General features: G+C 38.2%; 1 long non-coding RNA gene across 2 annotated transcripts in view; it reads right to left on the minus strand.

Moving 5' to 3' along the window:
• The window catches only part of LOC308608081, a 53,539-nt gene extending 36,931 nt beyond the window's left edge, over positions 1 to 16,608 (minus strand). Inside the window, exons 1-2 of one of the 2 annotated variants that reach the window (XR_014014087.1) lie at positions 16,429 to 16,608; positions 6,216 to 6,331 (exon numbers count right to left, since the gene is read on the minus strand). This is a non-coding gene — a long non-coding RNA (uncharacterized lncRNA). Of the gene's footprint in view, positions 1 to 6,134; positions 6,332 to 16,428 lie in introns of both variants that reach the window. The other variant, XR_014014088.1, reaches the window with a different exon arrangement.
• Between the last annotated feature and the right edge of the window lie 7,103 nt (positions 16,609 to 23,711).

Raw genomic sequence — 23,711 nt, forward strand, 5'->3', positions numbered from 1 at the left:
GCCACAACAGTGAGAGACCCGCGTACCGCAAAAAAAAAAAAAAAAAAAAAGGGCCTAATACAAATCAGCTTCGCATCCTTCACATTGTTCCCTTCCAGAGAGAATGATTAGCCCTGCGTCATCCCACTCGAGTCCACTTCAACCTGTGGAATATGCCAGGGTTCCCATGGTAAACTAGTGACCTAGCCCTCTACCTCAATTCCCACCTGTGCCATTTCTGGATGCCTCCCTCAGACCTCTCCAAAGGAGCCAGGACCTCTCCCAACAGCATCCCACTTGCTTTCCTGTGCCAACCCCCTTCCTGCTCCTGTGGTGTTTGTGAGTCACTGGTGGTATCCACAGCCACTCCTGATCGACGGTGCCCAGCGTGTGATTCTGTGGAAACCTTCACACACATGAACTTTGAAAGAGCCCCCGACACTACGGCAAAACATTCTTTGCCGCTTTGTTTCTCGCTTAAACTCCCCTTCCCACTATCAGTGATGACTTGTCATGTCCTCTTCCATCTCTTGAGACCCTCTCCAACTCATATTTTCATCTAATGACCTCCTTTTATACTCCCTTGAAATCAGAACAGTGTTAGAAAACAGAAAGCTTTAGAAAGAAAAACGCTTAGAAAACAGAAGCCGTCATGCACTACTCACTCACCTTTCCTACCACCAAATCCACGGACCTGCCTGCAATAGGACCCTGTTCTTTAGGATGAATCTTTTATAGTTAGTTATTTCAAGTTTGAGGCTTTTCTATCGATTTCTCAGGAAGACCATATAGAATGATACCCCCGAGTTCTTGCATGTTTATAACTATTTCTCTCTGGCATTTACGTTTGAGGGTCAGTTAAGTTATATGTAAAATCTAGGCTCACTTTTCTTTCCTTGAGAATTTAAAAACGTTTCTTTATTGTCATTTGGCACAAGGTATGGATGTGAAATAGTCTGAGGCTATTCTGATTTTCTTTCTATTGCAAGTTTTATGGTTCTTTTGTTTGGCTGTCCATAGAGTTGTTTTCTTTCTCTAAAAGGTCAGCTGATTTACGTGGATATATCTTGGTGTGGACTATCCTGAGTGGCCCTCCTAGGTACAGAGTGTCTCTTTCCGGGCTTACTGCATTGTTTTGGTTTTATTCTCCAGTTTCCATTGTTACACATGCTGCATCTTCATGGCTTCTTTTCCATACTTACCTTTTCCAACAAACCCTTTTCTCTACCTTTCCATGTAATATGTCCACTTGGACTGCTAGTCAAAAGCACTGGCAAATCCACAAAGCACTCTGCTTCTCTGTTCATCTTATGGGGCTTGTTCTCCTTACAGTCTGTCAGTTTTTCTTCACATCCCGTCCTTGTATGGGTCCCACAAGTGAAGGTGGTTGTCTCTGTGTTTCTCTGTGCAGCACCTGCCTACCAGCTTGATTTTTAGGAATACAAATTCCAACATCACAAATGAAAGGGTGCCTGTGTGTGAGCACAAGCGTCACAGAGTGGTATAAAAACATGGCTGCCTTTTTCCTCACAGGGATATAAAGATACCCAATTGGACAGTCTTATGCACTGAGTTGTCATCTGCAGAAGGGTCTGCGCAGGTACAATTAAGACTCAAGGTAATGTTATGGGAGGCTGACCAGAGAAATCCTGGTACTTCACATTTTCTTTCAGCCGAATGACATTTCAACCCTGAGGTTGACAAATGTTTCAAAGGAGTGGTTTTTTGGCTGTTAATATTTTTTAGCAGTGAAAAACAATTTCCTACTTTTAATTTGAAATAGAAAATATCAGTGATTGGAAAGATAAAAAATCAAGAAAATATTTAAGCAGGTGAAAGAAAGATAATGAATATATACTCAGACAAAAAGAAAAGGAGATAGAAATTTTGATAAGTTTGACTTTAAGACTTGAGTGTCTCAAAATTGAATAGCCTATTTGCAAGGGATAAGGAAATTTGGATATCAACTAGACCATCTTTATTACACTCATTATAAAACTATCTGCAAACACTCCTCTAGCATGTGGAAGACATACAGCAATGAAACACAGCAGCTTGAGGGAAGTGACTTCCTAACCAAGAAAACACAGAATCAATGTGCCCAGAGTCCAGGAGTACACACATGTTAAGTCCCAAATGGGGATTGTTTGAAAAGGTACTAGGGGCACTCAGCTTCTTATTCATTGCAGAGAAAATATAGTCTTCTTAGTGGTAAACTGCTTTTACCTCAAAGCATAGTCGTGTTCCATGTGTTCTTTTTCTATGTGTGAAAATGATAGTAATTAAGGAACAGTGCATTTCACACACATTGGCAAACATGAAGTGATCCTATCAGTTTGATGTATTAACATTATACTTTAATAAATCTTAATGACTGAACATTTTAAGCTTACTTCCTGAGATAAATCTAACTTTTTGGCAAGTGTGGAAACCTGTTCAAGGAGCTCTCAGGAAGTGTAGGAAAGTGGGCTGTGTCTTCAAAGGTTTCCTTGACTCAGCCTGCATTTCTGTGATGAGAGCTAGTTTTCCAAGCATCAGTTAATGTCTCTTCAGTTTTCAAGATAAAATGGAAACAACAAGGTGCACAGAATCAATGACTGGTTTCCATTGCTTTTGGTTTGGATGTTTGGTAATAAAACAGGACAGAGTGGGAAACTGTGTAATTTGTTATTGATTAATTGAGCAATATTTTTTAAGTAGTGTTAAATGAAAAAAAAAAGAGTATAAAACACAGAGAACAGTGATTCCTTCTGTTTGACTGACAAACTTGTGAAGATACACAACCACACATGTTGTTCCTATTCAACATTTTTTCAACGTAGTAACAATTAATTAAATGATACTTTAACAATTTCTCTATTGCTGATTTTTACTCTAAAAACTAGAACTTTCTGTTTTGGTTTTCCCACATTTGTGAAAACCAGGTTGGTCTCTATATTTATGAGATTATGCTGTGTGAATAAAAACAACTTCTACAGATAGTGAGCTGATGGAAAATTATTTCTGAACAATGAGTACCGTATTATAATCACAAATGACAATCTCTTAACAAAAAATTTGGCCAAGATCAACGTGAGAACATGAAGGTGAGTAATTTAAAAATTATTAAGTCCAAGCAGGCCAGTGTACAACAAATTCTTGAGACGGTATTTAATCATTATTTGAACTTTCTGCTTTTGAATTATACTTCCGTTTAATACTGCCAAGGAGCACTTGGGGAATAGTTTTCATTTTAATTGAAAAATGTCATGTATATCCATGATCAAGCTATGTGAAACAAAACAATCCATTTAATTCCATAAAATTAATACCATGCAGAACATTTTTATTTGCTTTAAGTTTGATGTCAAATGTATTACTTAAACAAAAAATAGTTTGTTCGAAAAGAATCTCATAAAGGAAGTTTTAGGTACTATGAAGGAGAAGGCTCTTGCTTCAAAGGCAATGAGATTATGAAAAAAGTTAGGGAAGAATCTGCTATGTAAGATAAATATATGGAATAACAAGAATGAGATGAGATATAAAAGATCGGAGAGGTAGGCTGGGTAGATCAATAGCTGAATGTATATGTATATGCATGCTCCTGTGTGTGTGTGTGTCAGTGCATGTGTGTGTTTAAGTGTAAAGAGATGTCCTAAAGTCCAGGAAGCACTGAAGATGAAATTTGGTACATTCAACGTCTAACTGTTCTTAAATAGCTTTATTGACGTGCCTTTTATTTACTATAAATTAACTGAATTATAGAGCTGTGCAAGTGCCACCACAAGACACTTACATTTTCCTCGTCACATAAAGTTTCCTAGTGCCCATTAAATACAACTCCTTACAGATCTCGTCTTGAAATCCTCACCCCCCACCCAGCCCCAGAAAGTACTGATCTGCTTTCTGTCTCTATAAATTTGTCTTTTTTAGACTCTACATTAAACAGTATCATAAAATATGTAGTCTTCTGTGCCTCATTTTTTTCACTTAGTATAATGTTTTTGAGGTTCTTCTATTTTGTACCGTGTACCAGTAGTTTGTTTCTTTCAGTTTCTGGTTTTCCATTGTATGGATATATCACATTTTGTTCATCCATTCATCAGGTGATTGTGATTTTGGAGCATTTCCAGTTTATTTTTTTTGCTATTATGAATAATGCTCCAGTCGACATTCACATGCGAGTGTCTACATGGACATATGTTAGCATTTTCCTGAATAGATAGGGGTGGAGTTTCGAGTCCTGTGGCATAGGTTTAACATTTAGAGCAACTGCCAAACTCTTTTCCAAAGTGGCTGCACCTTTTTACATCCCTACCAGCAATGAATGAAGGTTCCAGGTTCTCTACATCCTTGCCAAGGCTTGTTATTGTCCATTCTTTTTTCCGTCCTGGAGGATATGCAATGGTATCTCATTGTTGCTTTAAGTTGCATTTCCCTAAAGATTAATGATGCTGAGCATTTTTTCATGTGCTTTTTGGCCACTTGTGTATGTTGTTCAATGAAATATCTATTCAAATCTTTTGCCCATATTTAATTGTTTTTGTCATTATTATTGAGTCGTATTTTTTTATATTTCACATATTAGTCCTTCACCAGATATATAATTTGCAAATATTTTCTCCTAGTCTGAGACTTGCCTTTCTTGATAGTGTCTTTTGACACTATTTTAAGTGTCTTTTAAAATTACTGATGAATTCCAATTTGTCAAGTTTTTAAAAAAATGGATTGTGCTTTTGGCATGATGTCTAAGAATTCTTTGCTCAACCAAAGGACATGGAGATTGTCTCCTACATCTTATTTTAGAAATTTTATAGTTTTTCTCTTCCAGTTGTATTGAGATATACCTGACATACAGCACTGTATAAGCTTAAGGTGTCTGGCATAAGGATTTGACTTGCATACATCCTGAAACGATTATCACAATAAGTTTAGTGATCATCCATCAGCTCATATATTAATTAAAGGAGTAGAAAAGTTCCTTTATGATGAGAACTCTTAGGATTTCCTCTCTTAACAACTTTCAAGCATAACAGACAGCATGTTAATTACACTGATCATGCTGCAGGTTACTCCCTAGTATTTGTTTATAACAACTTTCATACATAACAGACAGCGTGTTAATTACACTGATGATGCTGCACGGTACTCCCTAGTATTTATTTATCGTACAACTTGGAGTTTGCAGTGCCTTTTGATGGCCTTCGTCCAGTTGCCCTCCCTCCACCCTCCATCTCTGGTAACCACAAATCTGATCGCTCTCACTTTTTTTTTTTTTTTAGGGTCTGTTCAAATCTTTTTCTCATTTTTAATTTGTTTTCTTATTATTGAGCTTTTAGGGCTCTTTATATATTCTGATATGTCCTTTATCAAATATGTATTTTTCAAATATTTTTCCCAGTATGTGTTTTTTTTGCCTTTTTCTTCTTTTTCTTTTTTATTTCTTGAAACTCTTACATTTAGGTCTGTGGTTCATCTTAGAGGTAATTTTTGTGAGATGGAAGGCCCTTAAGTTCTGTTTGTTGTTGCTGTGGTGGTGGTTGATGATGCCACAGAGTTCTATGGTTTTTACCTGAAGTTCAGGAGTTTGGCAAGCAAAAATGCTGTATGTCAATTATATCTCAATAAAACTGGGTGGGGGGGACCCTGCCAGCTGAGCCAGGCCAAATTACTGACCCACATAATTCTAAGCAAAGAAAACAACTGCTGCTTTAAGCCACTTAATTTGTGGTGGTTTGTTATGTAGTGATAGCTGAAACAATATATCATATTCACTCTATATTTTCTCTGTAAATAGTTATGCCTGAACAGGACATCTCGTAACAGATGTTACAGGAATTTTTACTCTACCTCAAAATTGTTAAGCATATCTCATATCGGAAAGTATAGGCTTTCTGATCTTTTGTACAGATATATGTCTTTTGTATACTTTTTTGGTACAGTAGCTTCTCCTTATCCACAGGGGATACATTGCAAGACTCCCAGTGACGCCTGAAATCAGAGCACCAAGCCCTGTATATACTATGTGTTTTTCTATACACACGCACCTACAATAAAGTTTAATTTATAAATTAGGTACAGTGAAAGACTAACAATAACTAGTAGTAAATTATGACAATTATGATGGTGAGTATTGCCTCTCTCTCTCACAAAATATCTTATTGTTCTGTACTCACCCTTCTTCTTCTTGCGATGACGGGAGAGGAAGTGAGGTGAATGACACAGGCATTGTGATGTGGCATTAGGCCAGTACTGACCTTCGATGATACGTCAGGAGAATTAGCTGCTTCCAGTGACGCTGTATCATCAGCTGTGACCAAGTGGATGGTTGGATCGACAAGGTCGATGGCTGGGGATCCCAGGCAGGTCAGAGCTGGATGGAGAGAGATTTAATCACGTGACTCAGAACAGACACGCAATTTAAAACCTATGCACTGTTTACTTCTGGAATTTTCCATTTAATATTTTTGGACCACAGTTGACTGCGGGTAACTGAAACCTTGGAAATCAAAATTGCAGATAAGTGGGGAGGACTACTGTAGAGATATATATCTTTTGTATACTTTTGTATAGATCTTTTGAACTTGTGCTTATCAAGTTTGACATTTATGTCAAAGTTAGTGAAATCAGTTATTGCTTTTGTGGGATTGCATATGACTTTTAAAGCTGTTGGCTGTAAGTATATTAGATTTGTGTCTCAAGTTAACGTCTACCAAAGTGGCATTTTTTGCTTCTGTTGCCTGCAGTACCTCTTTGAGAAAAATGCAACTTTTTGGAAGAAGGGAAAAACTACTTTTCATTATAGATTCTTTAATCAATAGCAATCAACTCTGCCTTTTATAACCACTTGCAAAGAAAATGATTCTTAATTTCCCATTTCCAAAATGCCCTAATGTAATAGATTTCTAATTACGTAACTGAAAAAGTAAATACCTTCTAATGGCTGCTCAGACATTAGGGTATATAGGTGTGATTACCAAATGTGTCTGAAAGTTTTCCTAGACACCAAATGCTAAATCTATTAGGATTTCCTGCTATTCTTCTAAATGTTGAAGACTGTTTATGTAAATTGAAAAGGTCAATGTATAGACACATTTCTGTGACTTTCTCCCTCTTAAAAGTATAGACTTGATAAAAAAAAATGGAGCAAAAATGAAATTTTTAAATAAAATTCATGCACAGTTCAAATCTGTAATTTCTTCTTACACTGAATACAAGTTATTTTTGCTATAGTTACCTAAATAAAAATATGTCCATATAACTGTTAACAGAACATCATATTTTTAAGTTGTTTGAGGAACTATATGCATTTCATTAGTCCAAAGTTAAATTATCTACCATAGTGCTTTACTACATAGCCACTTAGATTCTAGGAGCCCAACACCTATATACAATCTTGAAGAAGATTTGACAATTGATTATAAGACCACATTTTAAAAATAGTGTAGCCCAATGAATATTACTTTTGTATTTAAAGTAGCAAGAATCTGAAAAGGCCATCCAATGGAAAATATGTGAAGTAAATATTTCTGATATTCATTCCTACTTGGAAACAGCTTTGGAGTAGGATCTGTTCAGTTATAATTTTGTTTCATCTTAGCATGTTTCTGGCCTGAGAACATTTTTAATCTTGACAGATCATAGAGTAGAAAGATTCCTTTTGTATATAATGCAAATATTAGACACTTAGGGAAGGGGGTGGAGGAGGAGGGTTCAGACTCCAAGTTTCTTCATAATATTTCTCCCAAATGGACTCTGAAGAAACTTAAGAAGATTGAGTTTAAACCTGAGTTGCGGTCTTATTTGTCCTCAAAGATGTGATGGCTATATTTGTAGGCAGGCAATTTCACAGAAAAGGTTGGCTATCACTCTTGTGGCCTCTCCTGTTGTGGAGCACAGGCTCTGGACGCGCAGGCTCAGCAGCCATGGCTCACGGGCCCAGCCGCTCCGCGGCATGTGGGATCTTCCCGGACTGGGGCATGAACCCACGTCCCCTGCATCGGCAGGCGGACTCTCAACCACTGCACCACCAGGGAAGCCCTGTTTTTTTTTTTTTTTAAATAAATATTCATTCTCCTTTTAGCAATCCCTCTGAAGTCAATCTAATTCTTCCTTTCAAAGGTTTTTCTGTGTTTGGGCTATTGTGAAGTTGTGACTTTACTGACCTGCTGCTCTGCGGTAAGCGAGCTGGGAAATTGAAGGAAACTTGTAAAAAAGGAAGAGAATTTCCTCTTCCTTTCACCTGGAAGGTGGCCGTTAAAGTGTGTTCCACAGACCAAGGGCATCTGCATCATTTGGAAGATTTCTCAAAATGCAGAATCTAGGGCCTCACCTAAGAACCACTGAATTTGAATCTGTACAATGACAAGATACCCCATGTGACCCTAAAACTGACATGCACTTACCCTAGCAGAAAGCATTAGATAAAACCCACCAGCCTTCCCCTCCCCAGCGGCCCTCAGAAGGACCTCCCTCTTCTCTGGGGTACCACTAAGAAAAAAACACAGAGGCAAGCAGCTCTGGCAGTTTGCTTCCACTAGGTCTGGCTTTGGGGAAATAGTTTAATTTCCAGGCTTCTGTTTGCTCTTTGTCAAATGATCTAGTATTTTGTGACATACCTCTTGCGGGTTAGCATGTTATGACTTACTCTTATTTGTTAACACTGAGCCCAAATCATTATTTAGGAAGAAAGTCTCCTTTACCCAGGGGACAAACATTCACTTCATCAGCACATACTTATCCTAGTTTAACCCATGCCAATTAAATTAATTTAATTTGTTTCAATTTAAGCTACCATACTGATACAAATGCAGTTGCCACTGAAACATATTCTTAGGTAAAAATAACCAATCATTAATATATTAGTTGATTTACATATATTTTTCCAAAGGAAAAATTGTAATGAACTGCTATTCATTATAGTTAGAATACATCATGTCTTTAGTTAGTTAGCTTCCAGGAAACTACTTGAGATTATAGTATACTATAAACTTTCTCCTGCAGATATGTAAAGATGTACATACTTAAATTTATCTTTAAAACTCAAAGCAGAATACTAAAAACAAATATAAAATATATTTTGCTTTACAAATTTACAAAGCTCTTCACCCACATAAGTTCATTAAAATATGAAATCTGTGCAACTTTCCATTTTATCCTTCTATGCTTATCCTTTTACCCTCATCTTCCGTTCCATGCTATCCTTCGTAAACTGGCTCTTATTGTAGATTTTGTAAATTTCTTTGAGATCTTTCATTTAAAGCATCATAAAGGTGGGTTTATTGTCATTTATTATGCCATAGATATATCTAGGATAATTGTTTCATAATTGTTCCTGTATGTTGGTGTTCTAAGGGTTCAGGTTAAGGAAATCGCTGTGTTTCCCCAGAATTCCTTCTCACTACATATGTAAAGTCCAGTATGTTCAGCCTGAGCTGACATAAGGTGCAGACACTGAGGCACCAGTTTACCAGGGCTGATAACACTTAAGACTGATATTCTTATCTGATATCTCACTTTCAAGATATATGAGACATTGTAGCCTTTGGCATAAGAGCTCCAGATTACCTCTTAGCATCTAACATGATTTTAAATAGCTTAGTGACAAAAGGTGATAAACGACTGAGGATAAACATTGTAAAAGAGCTAAAATTGGTCCTGGGAATAACGTGAAAGGCATTTAAGTACAAAGAAGTGTCACTTCTTTCAGAATAAAGTCAAGGAAAGTTGAACACTCTTTTCCATGATGTACCCTTTTATTTGATTGTGAGACGTATCTCAATCCCTGAACATACACATTTTTCCAATATTGGTAGTTTAAAAACCCACTACAAACAAAAGCTTAGGTATAATGACCAATCATTATTAAATATTTAATAATAAATAAATAAATAATATAATATAATAAATGTATAAGTAATAAATATTTAATAATGACTAATCATTATTAAATATTTTTAATGATGAATTTTTAAATAATCAATAGGGCACTGAAATAAAAAGTACTTTAATACTATGCCTCTATTAAATGAAGAACAACTAAAAGCCTCCTTAGCTGTATTTCCTTTTTTCTCCTTTTTAAAATAAATCTTTCTTGCCTACCTATTACGTGTTAGATGCTGCATCGAGCTTTGAAAGGATAAAGACAAATAAAATGTAGTTTATGCCATTGAAAACCCTAGAGTTCAGGAAGGTTGAAGAAAAACCTTAGGAACTATAGATTTATTGTTTTGTTGAAGATGGAACTGCCTTACTAGTGAGCATGTCAAATTAACCTATAAGAAGTTGAAAGCATAGTGATTAATATGGAATCATCATGATTCCATGTGAAAGAATGTCAAACCTTTATTTTAATGTCAAAATCCTATGAGATTAATATTTTTTCAACAAATATGTATGTTACCAAGTGCTATACTCTGTGCTAGGCTTCAGGGATGTAGGGGAAACACGACAGACCTGGTTCCTGTTCTTAGGGATCTTATGTTCTAGCAACAGAGTCAGGTGGAAACTAACAAAATAGAAAAATAAGCACAGTAATCACAATTAGCACTAAGGCTGTATGCCACCGACAAGGGGCCACGACATTGGGGTAAGTGAAGGAAAGCTTCACTGAAGGTTTGAAATTTTAGCTGGGACTTACGCCTAAGTATACACGCCCTCCTACATCGGGACTATGTTTACACGAGATCACAAGCTGTTGTTTGGTATCTGTTATTATCAGCTGAACTGAATGTGTGATGGGTGTAGAAATCCTGTCTCTTCCCTTTTTTATCTTACTCTCTGGAAACATCTCTTTGTTACATACCAAACATTCTGTATATGTATAGCATTTAAGTTGAATGCATTCTTCATATATATTTTTAAATTTCTTAGTGTGGGTGGCAGAGTGAAAAAAATTCTCCAATAAAGAGACAGTTCATTCCCCTCTAATTCAATGATGTGTGATCTATATCACTATGTAACTTTAGGCAATCAAACAACTTCCAACTTGCATTATGTATGTACGTATGTATGTATGTATGTATGTATGTATGTATGTATCTAATCTCCTGACCCAGAGACAGATGGTGGACTCTATTTAGGGATCACTTCTCACACCTCATTCCCCCCCCAGAACCTAGCACTGTGCTTATACATGATGCCAGTAACGGCTGAAGTTCACAGGACTTGGTTTCTTTCTAAAACCTCATTCAATAGACTCTCTGTCTCTGTAACCAGCAGCCCAGTGTTAACTATCACAACAAGACATTCCATAGGATATTAGGACATAAGGCAAGAAGTTTGTTGATGAGACCATTCATAATTACATGACTTTAATCCTTTAAAAGTACTTTAGATGCCAAAATGTATGATGTTTTTTTTCATATCTGAACAGGTATTGTGTTGGAGATTTGAAGGTCTGATGGGATGATGGAAAGCTCATTATGACCAATGATTAGTACTGAAACTATGAGAAACAAGCAAAAAGTGAGGATGAGGGAAATAATATTTATTATGAGGAACTTTGTTCTTATGAAATTGCCTATAGTTATTATGATAATTCACTATTAATGTGTTCTGCTCTAACAACAGTAAAGACTTGGCAATTTCTCTAAATCCTATCTATATTTTCTGAAGGTGCTTCTAATAAGTCTCACTTTGTAGTGCTTTTTTGATCACTTGATCAACTTCCTGCCGCAGAAATTTGCTCTTGCTCCAATACTGACTTTCTCACTGACGGCACCACAACCCGCACTGTAGCCCAGGAAACATTATGAAGCTCCGCCCTTGAATCTTCCTTCTCTAGATAATCTGAAACGCTGTCAATTCCGAGCATCTTTATCACTACCTTTCTCTAGCTGAGCCCCTCTCTCTCTTCTAGGGGTTTTCTAATGGTGTCTCAGCCAAGACAAATCATTCCTCATATGGCCTCTGGAATTATCGCTCTAAATGCAGATGTGGCCATCCTTTCCTCCTCAAACACTTTCAATGACCTCACTTCCCTGAAGACAGTTAGGACCCTCCCCATGTAACCTGCAAGGCTCTCAGTGCTGTGGCTCCCTGATTCCACCCCAGGGTTTCCATCATCCCCTCTCCTCCTGCCTCCCCTCCACCTCCCAACGTGCGCACCGCACACAGCACACGACAAACCACTTTCCCTTCTATGGTCTCTCTTAACCTAGATCTTCTCTTATCCTGCTACTTTTCCATGGAATGCTCCATTCACTGCTCCCATTTACCCTTCCCTGTCCCTAGAACCAGAACTGGAGAACTTGTTTCTTTTATTGGAATTACCCAGTTACTCTTAAATTTACATCTTCTCCCCTGAGGCTCACTTTATCCCCGCATGGTAAGGCTGCCTGAGGGTTGAACACCGCCTAGGTCACTGTTACAACCTGTAAAACGAGGATGTTTGACGATTGCTAAGTTAATCAGTATGAGAAACTTCTCACTGCAGATGGATTTAGAATTCCTTCCACACACATAACCCTGTGAAAACCAAGAAGAGTGCATGTGATTGGGGGTGGACTTGGAGAGGTAAAGCATGTTAATTTCCAGTGACATGGGTATCCTGATTCCCATGCAGTCTGCTCTGCATCAGGATGACTTGAAGACCTAGTATAGAAACCGAGGTCTAGCTCCTGGGTTGTTGTTATTCTAGCTAACGGCAGTGATCATACTGTTGCACTTTTGTGGATATTTAATAAAAACTCAGAACAGCTTGCAAAAGGCAGTACTCATTCCTGCTGAGAGAAAAAGGGAAATAAGGGAATCATCTACTCAGCAATTTCAAATGCTGTAACCTTAAGAGCATAATTCTAACTTTTTGGCACTGGGTGAGGTCGGCCTTAGTGTACTTTGAATTACTCATTATAACTGGAAAATTGGATGCAGAGGTAAAGGGGAGTTTCCTTTTCTCAAGAGTTGTTTAGCCAAGATACACAATCCGTGAACAAGAGTAATTTGGTGAGAACACTAGTGAAGTGTATACCTGGATAAATACTTGTTTTCCCATGTTCTAAAATACCAAAAGCTTACTTCCTTTAGGTTCCCATTTATATTTATTATTAATTTTATGTCATATTATATTCATGTATTTTAAACTGCAGACTGGGTAATTTATTTTATTCAAGATATTTAGAAATCTAGGGGGCACCATTTAAAATGAGTATCTCTTGCCATGAATAGAATTTTAAAAATTACATTCGATTGTGAGGAAATTAGGGTGTACTCAAAGCTTCTAGCATCTAAAAAACATGCTTAATTTCTAGTTTTAAGAAAGCGATGACAACTTTTCCTTTTTCATACTTCCAGATTCTTCAAGGGCCATTCAAGTCAATTGTTTGCTAATAATTGCATTGGCATTGGGCTGGCTTGAAGTGCGACCAAAGAGAAGCATGTTTCAGTATAGATTATCAATCACACTACTGGCAATGTAGGCAAGTTAATGACTAATACTGCATTGGTATAATGGTAATCACTTTCAGGTCATCCAATAAGAACTAACTCCTAACCAAGACAAGAATATAGTTAAAGAAAGATTATACGAAAGGATGATAGATACAGATTTACAGCAAATGGTTTTTAACTGAAATCCAACTATTAGTAAGGGATTATCGGGAAGGGATTTACTTGGGTAACCCCCCATAATTTAGTGCTGTTTTTCTTCTGAATACTACCTAACACATTTCAACTTCTGGAGTATGTAACCTGGGCTAGAAATCTCTCGGGAACCAGCTCCCTCACGATCTTTGTGGTATTTCCTGCTTGAGTCAGACTGGAAATATCCCTAACAGGCTCCGCTTTAGGGATTTAGCCCTTCGCTTCCACAAGTAAGAGAACCAAGAGACAAAAGAAGCTGAAACAAGAGAAAGGCAGCCAAACCATGGTCTTGATTTTTCAGAATCTCCTGCTTCGTTTAAGGAGAAAGGTTTATGGATTGTGGTCCTCAACCAGCCATTATATATAAAACAGTATTTAGATCCTTTCTTTGCCTACTAACTTAATGCATCACTGACTGTAGCTCCATTACAAAGTGCTTGAGTCAAGGTTTGGAAGATTTAGACAGAGGCAAGTCTGGAGCTTCGTAAGCAGAACAAGGGTGACATAGCATCATAGTTACATGAGCTATAGATCTGTGAAGAGAAGATGTTGATTGTCACAGGTTCATTTTTATCTTGCTGCAGAGGGCATTGACGGTCAGTGATCCACTTTATTTTGCAGGGCTATTAAAGGAATTCTTAACCATGTGTTGCAAGTTTATTTAACAAGTAATGGTGCCCCTTTGAAGAGGACTTGTACATCCTGTTTGATACCTGAATAAGTTAAGCCAGAACTGAAATATATTCTAATTTCTCACCTGGGCATAAAAATAAATAAATAAATAAAAATAAATGGAAGGCCAGAAAACGAGGGGGAGAAAAAAGCAGTTGCCATTCAGGATTTATAAAGAATAGTTACATTTGACAGCTAAGATATGTAACCACTTATCTTCGCTGCTGGTCAAAGATAATTTCCTCTGGTTCTTTCTATTTGAATCCACCCAATAACGTATAAGGTGTTTTTCTCTTAAGATAAAAAGGTAGTCTCTGAAATTATACGAAATTTAAATGATTTAAGTCCTAGTTAGAAAATTTAGCTTGAAATGTAATGGTGATCATCACCTTATATTTCAATAATATTTCATTTCCCACACCCGCCTTCAAGGGCTGTTTCAATCTTGAAGAACAGCTGGGGAGAAAAACGATAAGCATTATGTGTGCAGCGAAAGTCTTAGTAGTTATGAGCCACGCTGGAAAGAGGAACTACCGTCACTGCAGGGCTGGACCCGGTGGGGAGCCTGGAGTTCCGCCCTAACAATCCCGAACTCTGCAACTTTATATGCTCTTTGTGGTTTTAAAAAGACTTGATCTTTCTAATATTACATTCTGAAAGCCAACCTAATAGATACTCTATTTCTGGAGAGCTCTGTAGCCAGAATGATGGAAAATTCTTGTGGCTGTTGCCGTGTTTCTCGGTGAAAGAGCAAAGCACGGCGCAAGTGTGGCTGATCTGCGTGAAGTTTGCATATCCACTGACAGTGGTGCCGGGGTGGAGCCTGCTTTATGCTGTAGGAGAGGAGAAGCATTCTTTCCAGCAGCTGGAAGGTGGCTCCGGGCTTTGCCAGTGTGCTTGGTGTGAACCTGGGAGAGTCAGTGCAGAGTTTGGGGAAGGAAGGAGAGGGAGCTGGCACTCTCCAGTTGAAGCAGCTGTGGCCCCGTGTGATGTGACGCGATGTGAGAAGAGCCCAGAGGCTTCATGGTCAAATCCATCACCGTGTCGTATAGACTTAAGCACATCCTGTCTTCCTTCATTCTCTTTCCATGTATCACTGATCGTCTGGTGTTTAGCACCAAGATCTGGGGGTGCTCGGTCTCCTTGCTCTGTATCCTCAGCATTCCTTTACCCCAACTTAATTCTCCTCACTTATTTTCCAAGAAATCAATCACTTTCTCCCCCCTCCTTGGTTCTACTGCTACCTGAGCACCTCTGAAGGCTCATGATCGATCTCTGCTGCACAAAGGGCTATAGGTCCCCTCCTTTAAAGGTATAGGAAGTGGAGGATTTTAAAGTCAATTCTTTTTATTTTCCTTTCCCACGCATTTTAGATAGTAACTGAGAGGGGTGTAGACACTTAAACTGCTAGAGCCACTTCCCTTCCTTAACAGCCCCACCCAATGCAGGCAGCAGCTACAATGAGCTCGGCTCTAATCATCCCCCCTTGTCTTTGTTTCAGAATTGTGCTCTTTAACATGATTCAGTTCAGCAAAAGTAAACCATCACGTGTTTCTGAGAGGCTATGACAAGGATCTCTGCAAGATAATGCTCTCTCAGCTCAAGTCCCTGACGATCAGGAGTTTACAGTCTACCCAGAAAGGTTAGAGACCTATCAGAAGCAGGGGAATTCATTACCCATAAAAAGCAAGTAAGTGTTGAATGCTAAGTGATGAATTGGTGAAATAGAATATACAAGCTATGCTTTCTCAGTGTCCTGCACTTCTTCATAGCCTTCATCGCAATTGTCATCAAAGGACTTATCTGGATATCATTTGTTTAATATCTTGTCTTCACCCTGCACCAACCCCTTGGTTCAGGGTCCTTGCTGGATTTTTGGTTGCCAGCGTATCCCAAGCGGAGAACCGTGAATCCAGAAATTCAGAGAAGGAAGCACCCCTGTCATCTGGGCCAATTCCCAGCCGTGGCCATCAGGGAAGGCTTCTCAGAGGTGCTTCAGATCCAGCGGATGGAAAGTCCAAAAACTGCCACGGATTAGTCACGTCGGCCTAAACCTCTGTCTACATCACAAGCTTGTAATGACATACTTCTTGGTCTGGGAATCCCCAACCTGTTGTTAGAATCAGGAAATGGTGGATGCCTCCCATCCCCATGTGGCTTGCACAGACTGCCAGTATCGTCTGGCTTGTTCCCATGTGTGGCCCAGATTCAACTCACCCCAGAGACGTACCGAGTGTCCACGGGTTTGGCATGGGTGTTGGCAGCCTGGGCTCCCGGGCAGCCCCCCAAACCCGGGTGGTTACGATTGTTTACATTTTGAAAGGAGCCCCGGGCAGCACCATTCCACTGGAAGTCCGTTCTCTCTTCAGTGTAATAGTTCTCTGTCTTCCATTCTTGTTTCCAACTCTCCTAGGATTCAGGAGAACATGAAAAAGAAAACGATAACCAGCCTTTCTGTGGGATTCATAACTTTGTGTACAGCATAGGCTGAATAGGAAGAAATCGTTGGACCGTAAACAGGCTTTTTAAGCTCCTCCGCTGCTCCCGGAGAAGAGAAGCGGGCAGTTGGTAGAGCATCTCGGCGCTGTTCCCTATGACCTCCCCTCTCTCGCTCTGCAGGAGGAGAATGCCATCTCCACCCAGCTGTGCTGTGGCCACCCTGCATTCAGATGCACAAATAGCAGTCTAGCCTTTGAGTCTGTCTTTTCCTATTTCTCCAGACAGCTTCAGTCCAAATAAGGTTCTCACTCCTCCTGAGAAAATTCCTAACGTTTCTAAATAGGTTTCCAGTTCCCCACTAATTCCACTATCAGGAAAGAGCACCACGTTTCACAAGTGGGCCAGTGGGTCATACAGATGCACATTTTATAACTGCATTTCGTTTCGCTTGAAATACTTTTAGGAACTATGGAAAAGGAGGGGTTGATTTAGAAATCAGGGGCAAACACAACCTTCCAATTATCACGTGAATATGGGGCATTAAAGAAAGATTAAAAACACCACCACTAGCAACATTCCAGTTATTCCACTCTTCCTTCATGCCTTGAAATACTATGCATTTTGTTCCACTCATGTGATTTGGGGCTCTATTTAAAAAGTCACTTTAAGAGTCTTTTGAATACTTTCTGTGGTGATAGAAATCTGTTCTTTGAGGATTGACTTTAATTTAGGGAACCAAAAGACAGAACTAGCCCAGAGAATAAGGTGGATGATCATGGCAGGTGATGCCAATTTAGTTTTAAAAATAAAGGGAAATGGAAAAGATTTTCTCCACAAGGTTTTTTACACTATAGCGTCTGCGGGCTAATACTGTAACCTTACCAAGTGCCTCTTTTAAGAGGCTGACCTTAGATTGGTAGGTTTTTTCCTCTTTTCATACAAGTTCTATGTATTGTGGTTTTATTTATGCTCCAGTTTGTATGGAATTATGTCCCTAAATAATGCTGCTGGAGCTTGGTCTTATAAGATTCCTGGAATTCTAGTCCACTTCAAACAAGTACTTAATAGATCAAATTAAGATAATTAAATTGTGCTTTTGCTTTGCAGAACACTAAAAGCAAAATCGCTCCTATATTGCTAAAACCATTTTAAATGCTTTTGGAAATGTTAAATTATCTGTAGGTGTGCAAACTAGATTCTTCGTTCAAGTCCAGTTGGTACCTTACATTGTTTTGGTCACTCTTAGAACATGGGTTCAATTAAAGTTGCCTGACAGGGGAAAATCAACATTCTCCAAATATGAAGGCAAAGCTTTCATCCACAGGGCAGAAGAATCAATTGCTCTCCTTCTTGGCTTCAGCCGTTCCTTTGTTTTCACTTTTCTTCCCCCCAAGTTCACACTTAAGGCCCCTTTTAATGCTGTGTGTCCACCACCTTTTTCCTGTTATTGTGTTTCTTATTATAGGCTGCCCTCCTTAGAACTTTATCTTTTCATCATCTCCTCATCCTTTTCATTGAGATGAACTTACCAGAGGCAGAGAAGGACTGAATGGACTCTGTTCCTACCTGAAAGGGGACCACACCATAATCTGTTAAATAAAGGATAACTGTCCAATGCATTTACCCTTGTGTTGTGGCTTTATTATTGTTGTTTGAACTGCAACCCAGAATGGAACTTTTTTTAAATTTCAAAGACTTTTTTCTTTTTTAACCTCCAAGCTTTTTTTTTTTTTTTTAATTTAAGTTTGGACCTTAATGTGTTGACAGGTCCCTTTTACATTATTTTTGGCTAAAGCCAGAAACAAATTGTGTTGAAAAGTATTATGAGAACACCTCTCCTTCTAAGATTTCTAGCTCAGTAGAGTAGACTCCAGAGGTTTGGATTAATCAGGTAAGCCTTAGAAAAACATCCACTGTTTTAGACGATCTGCTTAACCGAATCCCAATGCTGAACTGCTAGAGGTTTTCTTATCTAGAATGAACTGTGTGTTAGGGGAGTGACCTGATGAACTACTACTTATATATGAAGGGTATCTGAAACCTCACAGTTATACTTTTAATAATGTGGCCAAAAAAGTCACGTTCATACATGTTTCTAAGACCAATATATATTTTGCAAGATGCCCATCTCTGACATGATTAAAATATGAACTATGCAACTGAATTAACCTAATTATTCCATAATTTATAAACTACTATTTTTTATCAAACTAGTCATTTTGATATTACTTAAAAATACATTTTACGAGAGAGGAGCTTCAAGATAGTGGAAGAATAAGACGCAGAGACCACCTTCCTCCCCACAGATACACCAGAAATACATCTACACGTGGAACAACTCCTACAGAACACCTACTGAACGCTGGCGGAAGACCTCAGACCTCCCAAAAGGCAAGAAACTCCCCACGTACCTGGGTAGGGCAAAAGAAAAAAGAAAAACAGAGACAAAAGAATAGGGACGGACCTGCACCAGTGGGAGGGAGCCGTGAAGGAGGAAAGGTTTCCACACACTAGAAGCTCCTTCGTGGGCGGAGACCGCGGGTGGCAGAGGGGGGAGCTATGGAGCAATGGAGGAGAGTGCAGCAACAGGGGTGCGGAGGGCAAAGCGGAGAGATTCCCGCACAGGCATTAGTCCCCTCCACCAGGAAGCCTACACAACCCACTGAACCAAAATTAGCCACTGGGGACAGACACCAAAAACAACTGAAACTACGAACCAGCAGCCTGCGAAAAGGAGACCCCAAACACAGTAGGTAAAGCAAAATGAGAAGACAGAGAAACACACAGCAGATGAAGGAGCAAGGTAAAAACCCACCAGGCCTAACAAATAAAGAGGAAATAGGCAGTCTACCTGAAAAAGAATTCAGAATAATGATAGTAAAGATGATCCAAAATCTTGGAAATAGAATGGAGAAAATACAAGAAAGGTTTAACAAGGACCTAGAAGAACTAAAGAGCAAACAAACAGTGATGAACAGCACAGTAAATGAAATTAAAAATTCTCTAGAAGGGATCAATAGCAGAATAACTGAGGCAGAAGAATGGATAAGTGACCTGGAAGATAAAATAGCGGAAATAACTACTGCAGAGCAGAATAAAGAAAAAAGAATGAAAAGAATTGAGGACAGTCTCAGAGACCTCTGGGACAACATTAAATGCACCAACATTCGAATTATAGGGGTCCCAGAAGAAGAGAAAAAGAAAGGGACTGAGAAAATATTTGAAGAGATTATAGTTGAAAACTTCCCTAATATGGGAAAGGAAATAGTTAATCAAGTCCAGGAAGCACAGAGAATCCCATACAGGATAAATCCAAGGAGAAACGTGCCAAGACACATATTAATCAAACTATCAAAAATTAAACACAAAGAACAAATATTAAAAGCAGCAAGGGAAAAACAAGATATACACATAAGGGAATCCCCATAAGGTTAACAGCTGATCTTTCAGCAGAAACTCTGCAAGCCAGAAGGGAGTGGCAGGACATATTTAAAGTGATGAAGGAGAAAATCCTACAACCAAGATTACTCTACCCAGAAAGGATCTCATTCAGGTTTGACAGAGAAATTAAAAGCTTTACAAACAAGCAAAAGCTAAGAGAGTTCAGCACCAACAAACCAGCTTTACAACAAATGCTAAAGGAACTTCTCTAGGCAGGAAACACAAGAGAAGGAAAAGACCTACAATACAAACCCAAAACAATTAAGAAAATGGTAATAGGAACATACATATCGATAATTACCTTAAATGTAAATGGATTAAATGCTCCAACCAAAAGACACAGACTGACTGAATGGATACAAAAACAAGACCTGTACATATGCTGTCTACAAGAGACCCACTTCAGACCTAGGGACAATACAGACTGAAAGTGAGGGGATGGAAAAACATATTCCATGCAAATGGAAATCAAAAGAAAGCTGGAGTAGCAATTCTCATATCAGACAAAATATTCTTTAAAACAAAGACTATTACAAGAGACAAAGAAGGACACTACATAATGATCAAGGGATCAATCCAAGAAGAAGATATAACAATTGTAAATAGTTATGCACCCAACATAGGAGCACCTCAATACATAAGGCAAATAGTAACAGCCATAAAAGGGGAAATCGACAGTAACACAATCATAGTAGGGGACTTTACCACCCCACTTTCACCAATGGACAGATGATCCAAAATGAAAATAAATAAGGAAACACAAGCTTTAAATGATACATTAAACAAGATGGACTTAATTGATATTTATAGGACATTCCATCCAAAAACAAAAGAATAGACTTTCTTCTCAAATGCTCATGGAACATTCTACAGGATAGATCATATCTTGGGTCACAAATCAAGCCTTGGTAAATTTAAGAAAATTGAAATTGTATCAAGTATCTTTTCCGACCACGATGCTATGAGACTAGGTATCAATTACAGGAAAAAGTCTGTAAGAAATACAAACACATGGAGGCTAAACAACACACTACTTAATAACCAAGAGATCACTGACAAATAAAAGAGGAAATCAAAAAATACCTAGAAACAAATGACAATGAAAACACAACGACCCAAAACCTATGGGATACAGCAAAATCAGTCCTAAGAGGGAAGTTTATAACAATACAATCCTACCTTAAGAAACAAAAAACATCTCAAATAAACAACCTAACCTTAAACCTAAAGCAATTAGAGAAAGAAGAACAAAACACCAAAGTTAGCAGAAGGAAAGAAATCATAAAGATTAGATCAGAAATAAATGAAAAAGAAATGAAGGAAATGATAGCAAAGATCAATAAAACTAAAAGCTGGTTCTTTGAGAAGATAAACAAAATTGATAAACCACTAGCCAGACTCACCAAGAAAAAAAGGGAGAAGACACAAATCAATAGAATTAGAAATAAAAAAGGAGAAGTAACAACTGACACTGCAGAAATACAAAGGATCATGAGAGATTACTACAAGCAACTATATGCCGATAAAATGGACAACCTGGAAGAAATGGACAAATTCTTATAAATGCACAACCTTCTGAAACTGAACCAGGAAGAAATAGAAAATATGAACAGATCAATCACAAACACTGAAATTGAAACTGTGATTAAAAATCTTACAACAAACAAAAGTCCATGACTAGATGGCTTCACAGACGAATTCTATCAAACATTTAGAGAAGAGCTAACACCTATCATTCTCAAACTCTTCCAAAAGATAGCAGAGGGAGGAACACTCCCAAACTCATTCTACGAGGCCACCATCACTCTGAAACCAAAACCAGACAAAGATGTCACAAAGAAAGAAAACTACAGGCCAATATCACTGATGAACATAGATGCAAAAATCCTCAACAAAATACTAGCAAACAGAATCCAACAACACATGAAAAGTATCATACACTATGATCAAGTGGGGTTTATCCCAGGAATGCAAGGATTCTTCAATATACACAAATCAATCAACGTGATACACAATATTAACAAACTGAAGGAGAAAAACCTTATGATCATCTCAATAGATGCAGAGAAAGCTTTCGACAAAATTCAACACCCATTTATGATAAAAACCCTGCAGAAAGTAGGCACAGAGGGAACTTTCCTCAACATAACAAAGGCCATATATGACAAACCCACAGCCAACATCGTCCTCAATGGTGAAAAACTGAAACCATTTCCACTAAGATCAGGAACAAGACAAGGTTGCCCACTCTCACCACTCTTCTTCAACATAGTTTTGGAAGTTTTAGCCACAGCAAGCAGAGAAGAAAAAGAAATAAAAGGAATCCAAATTGGAAAAGAAGAAGTAAAGCTGTCACTATTTGCAGATGACAAGATACTATACATAGAGAATCCTAAAGATGCTACCAGAAAACTACTAGAGCTAACCAATGAATCTGGTAAAGTAGCAGGATACAAAATTAATGCACAGAAATCTCTTGCATTCCTATACACTAATGATGAAAAATCTGAAAGTGAAATCAAGAAAACACTCCCATTTTCCACTGCAACAAAAAGAATAAAATATCTAGGAATAAACCTACCTAAGGAGACAAAAGACCTGTATGCAGAAAATTATAAGACACTGATGAAAGAAATTAAAGACAATACAAATAGATGGAGAGATATACCATGTTCTTGGATTGGAAGACTCAACATTGTGAAAATGACTATACTACCCAAAGCAATCTACAGATTCAATGCAATCCCTATCAAACTACCACTGGCATTTTCCACAGAACTAGAACAAAAAATTTCACAATTGGTGTGGAAACACAAAAGACCCTGAATAGCCAAAGCAATCTTGAGAAAGAAAAATGGAGCTGGAGGAATCAGGCTCCCTGACTTCAGACTATACTACAAAGCTACAGTAATCAAGGCAGTATGGTACTGGTACAAAAACAGAAAAATAAATCAGTGGAACAGGATAGAAAGCCCAGAGATAAACCCACGCACATATGGTCACCTTATCTTTGATAAAGGAGGCAAGAATATACAGTGGAGAAAAGACAGTCTCTTCAATAAGTGGTGCTGGGAAAACTGGACAGTTACATGTAAAAGAATGAAATTAGAACACTCCCTAACACCATGCACAAAAATAAACTCAAAATGGATTAAAGACCTAAATGTAAGGTCAGACACCATCAAACTCTTAGAGGAAAACATAGGTAGAACAATCTATGACATAAATCACAGCAAGATCCTTTTTGACCCACCTCCTAGAGAAATGGAAATAAAAACAAAAATAAACAAATGGGACCTAATGGAACTTAAAAGCTTTGGCACATCAAAGGAAACCATAAATAAGACGAAAAGACAACCCTCAGAATGGGAGAAAATATTTGCAAATGAAGCAACTGACAAAGGATTAACCTCCAAAACATACAAGCAACTCATGCAGCTCAATATCAAAAAAAACAAACAACCCAATCCAAAAATGGGCAGAAGACCTAAATAGACATTTCTCCAAAGAAGATAAACAGATTGCCAACAAACACATGAAAGAATGCTCAACATCATTAATCATTAGAGAAATGCAAATCAAAACTACAATGAGGTATCATCTCACACCGGTCAGAATGG

Source organism: Mesoplodon bidens (assembly GCF_964165515.1).
Source record: "Mesoplodon bidens genome assembly, chromosome: 20".
Classification (NCBI taxonomy): Eukaryota; Metazoa; Chordata; class Mammalia; order Artiodactyla; family Ziphiidae; genus Mesoplodon; species Mesoplodon bidens.